The following is a 4404-nucleotide window of genomic DNA, read 5'->3' on the forward strand; positions in this document are numbered from 1 at the left end:
GAGACCCTGCCTCAAAAAACATTTTTTTTTTTATTCCAGCACTTGGGAGGCAGAGGCAGATCTCTGTGAGATTGAGGCCAGCTTAGTCTACATAACAAAGTTCAGGCCAGCTGGGGCTATAGGGAGACCCTGCCTCAAAAAAAAAAAAATAATAACAAAGGGGCTGAAGAGATGGCTCAGCAGTTAAAGAGTACTGACTGCTCCTGCAGAAGACCCTGGTTCAATTCCCAGCACCCACATGGCTGGCAGCTAACAACCATCTGTAACTCCAGTTCCAGAGGAATCCAATGCTCTCTTCTGATTTCTGTGGGTATTGCATGACACAGGTGCATTTACATACACACAGGCAATACACGTAGGCCAGGGTGGCCACAAACTCACAGAGATCTCTGCCTCCTGAGCACTATAATTAAAGGTGTGCACCACCATGCCTGACCGTATTTTGGGGGGGAGGTCTTTTTGAGACACGATCTCCCTGTAGCCCCAGCTGTCCTGGAACTCACTATGTAGATCAGGCCTGCCTCTGTCTCCCAAGTGCTGGGATTAAAGGTGTGCACCACCATGTCCGAGTATATTTTATTATTTTTGTGTGTAAGTGTATACACATATGGATGCAGTACCTACAGAGGCCAGATGAGGGCATCAGATCCCCTAGAACTGGAGTTATTGGCAGTTGTGAACTGCCATATTGGTGTTGGGAACCAAACTCTGGTCCTCTGCAAGTACAGGAAGCTCTCCTAACCATGGAGCCACCTCTCCAGACCATCCCCCCACCCCCTGCAGAGAATCTTGCTCCTTTTACTATGACTAAGGTCTATAGTAAAATGGTTTCGGGAACTGTTATTCTGCCTGCCTCTACAGAGTGGACAGGATTTATGGAGAATGTATGGATTGTGACTGAACAAGTTTTTGGAATGTCAGAAATGACTCAGGGTCTGTGGCCTGAGCAGCTGGAGGGACCAAGGAGGGCATCCTGCAGGCTGGGGAGGTGGTGTGGTTAAGTCCATGTTGTTCCACTTCCAGTGGGTTAAGTTCTCTGAGTTCCAGGTGTGACTATGGGGCAAGGGGGATCTTGAGGTTAAAGGCAAGGGGAGGTTAGAGAGACATATGGGAGTTGGGAGAGCGTATGGTATGCCAGGAGAAGAGGCCAGAGAACTAACACGGGAGAGTGTGAGAGAGTGACCAGGGAACCAAGAATGGAGACCTGGGCTGGCAGTCACTGACAGATGCAGAGAGGAAGAAAGGGGGCCAGAAGGGGGACCACAGACTGAAGCTGAGGAAAAGAAAGAACTCCTAGGGTTACAGCTCATCTAGGAACCCCCCCACCCCCGGCCTAGCATGCCAGAAGCCCAGTGTTCCAGATGTCACTACAGCCTAACACCAGGGAGACCCTAAGATTTATGGGGAAGGAGGGCACGAAACACAGATCAGGGCTGGAAGGGGTGTAGAACTGCATGTTTCCTTTTGATAAACTGTAAATGAAAGCTGGGTGTGGTGGCTCCTGACCAACACTAGGGAGGCTGAGGAAGGAGGACTTCAAACTAGAGGCCAGTGTAGGCTACATAGTGAGACACTATCTCAAAATAAATAAGAGCCAGGCATGGTGGCTCATGCATTCAAGAGGCTAAGGCAAGGGGCTGGAGAGATGGCTCAGTAGTTAAGAGCACTGACTGCTCTTGCAGAGGACCTGGGTTCGATTCCCAGCACCCATACAGTGGCTAACAATTGTCTGTAACTCCAGTTCCAGGAGATTCAACACCCTCATTTGACCTCCTCGGGCATTGCACGACATGGGTGCACTTACATACATGTAAGCAATACACATAAAATAAAAATAATAAAATATTTTTAGAAAGCGGCTAAGGGAGGTGCATCACTCTGAGTTTGAGGCCAACCTAGGCTATATAGTGAGTTCTAAGACATCCTGAGCTAAACAATGAGTTCCAGGACAGTCTGGGCTACACAGCAAGTCCGAGGGCAGCCTGAGGTTACAGTGTACTTAGATCATGACAGCACTAACACCATCAATGTCTTAATCCAGTAATGGTTTCATAGCTGAATAGGGTATTAGGACGTAGGGATTGGTTGGAGGGAGCAGGTCTTTGAAGGATGTCTAATTCCTGGCCCTTTCTCCTCTTGCTCTACCTCAGGACCACCATGAAGGGAGAAGCCTTCTCTACCTAACACTCCCATGCCCACCTAAGGCCCAAAGTAATAGAAATAGACCCAAAGTCAAATGACAGAGTTAGCTGTCCTTGGACTGAAACTTCTGAAACTGTGTGGCAAAATAAATCTTACTCTCTTAGCCAGGCATGGTGGCGCACACCTTTAATCCCAGCACTTGGGAGGCAGCGGCAGGTGGATCTCTGTGAGTTACAAGGCCAGCCTGGCCTACATAGCAAGTTCCAGGACAGATGGGGCTACAGGGAGACCCTGTCTCAAAAAGACACCCCGCCCCCCAAATCTCACTCTCTTCTTTTTTCTTTCAGTGCCAGGGATCAAATCAGGTTCTAGCACATACTAAGCAAGCACTCCAACACCAAGCTACATCTCCTGCACTGAGTTTTCTGAATCTTGCTCTACCTCAGGCTGGCCTTGAACTTTGAGATCCTCTCGCATCACCCTCCAGAGTTCCAGGATCAGCCTACACCTGGCTTTGGAATGTAGTTTAAAGCTAACTCATGTGCTTGCTTCCACAGTACATATACTAAAATTGGAACAAAAAACAACTCACTCATATGACCAGACACGGTACAGTGCACCAGTAATCTTTACACTGAGGAGGTGGAGGCAGGAGAATCTGGAGTTCAAGGTCATCCTCTGCCAAATGAGTTTGAGGCCAAACTGGGCTCTGAGAGACCTGGTCTCAAAAACAGAACAAGCCAGGCGTGGTGGCCCACTGCAGAGGGAGAGGCAAGCAGATCTCTGTGAATTCGAGGCCAGCCTGGTCTACATAGCAAATTCCAGGCTAGCTGGGGCTACAGGGAGATCCTTTCTCAAAAAACAAAACCAAACAAAGAAAAACACATAACCAGAAAACCCGGAATTGCAGGGAAGCTGCTCAGAGAACTCCCTACAGAGATGTCAGTGTGAAGAATATGGCCATCAGGGGGCCCTGATAGCAGGTAAGTTCCTACTGTGTGATGGGAGCTTTGTAAACATTGGGCATGCTCAGAGCATCCGGACAAAGTTTAAAGCTGAAGTGATGCTGAAGAAATGGCTCAACATCCTGCTCCTGCAGAGGACCTGGGCTCAGTTCCCAGCACCCACATCAGGTGGCTCACAGCTGCCTGTAACTTAAGTTCCAGAGGATCCAACGCCTGCTTTTGGCCTCAGAGGACACCAGATAGTTACATACAAGTGGACTAACTAACTACATGCATGTGGTTAAAACACCGATACACATAAAATATAAATAAATAAATAATAAACAAACAAACTCACAGGTCATTTCATGGCGTAGTAAGTTTTATGAAAGAAATTAAGTAGGTGATAGGACAGGTGCTCTGTGGCATCTCTAAGATGACATCTAAGTGACAGGAGGATTTGGGACTCAGGAATGGATCAGGCAAAAGAAACATGATAGTTGGTCCTGGAGCAAAGAAACTAGGAGTGTGAAGATGGGAACAGGAGGACAGAGAAGGGACAGAGACAGAAGCAGAGAGAGGAGGGAAAGAATTACTTTGTATTTAATTTGTTTTTGTTTTTTGTTTGTTTTTTAGTTTTTTGAGACAGGGTCTCCCTGTAGCCCCAGCTGGCCTAGAATTCGCTATGTAGACCAGGCTGGCCTAGAACTCACAGAGATCCGCCTGCCTCTGCCTCCCGAATGCTAGGACTAAAGGAGTGCCACACCCGGATCGTGAGATGATATCTTTAAAAAGCAAAAAATAAGGGGCTAGAGAGATGGCTCAGCAGTTAAGAGCACTGACTGCTCTTACAGAAGACCTGGGTTCAATTCCCAGCACCCACATGGTGGCTAACAACCATCCTTAACTTCAGTTCCAGGGAATCTGATGCCCTCTTCCAACTTCCATAGGCATTTCATTACACGAGTGTACCTACATACATACAGGCAATACACTCATATGCATAAAATAAAAATAATAAACAAAATGTTAAAAAGAGATGACTCCTCAAAAGATTGATCAAAGTCAAGAGAAAAGATACTGGGATCCAGTAGACAGCCTGAGAAGGTGGGTTCAGACCTCCATTGAGGTAGGGCTGGGAGCTTAGCAGACCGCCAGAGAGTGCCGGGTTCTGGTCTCCCTCTGGCCTCCAACTACCAGAGGGCCTGAGAACCCAGGGGACTGCCTGACAGCCTCCGGATCCTGCCTCCACATGGTGGTCCTTTTAATAAGAAGATGCTATACGGCAGTCCCTTCTGCATGAAATAACTACCATCAT

This window comes from Nannospalax galili, unplaced genomic scaffold (assembly GCF_000622305.1).
Source record: "Nannospalax galili isolate Female #2095 unplaced genomic scaffold, S.galili_v1.0 scaffold886, whole genome shotgun sequence".
Classification (NCBI taxonomy): Eukaryota; Metazoa; Chordata; class Mammalia; order Rodentia; family Spalacidae; genus Nannospalax; species Nannospalax galili.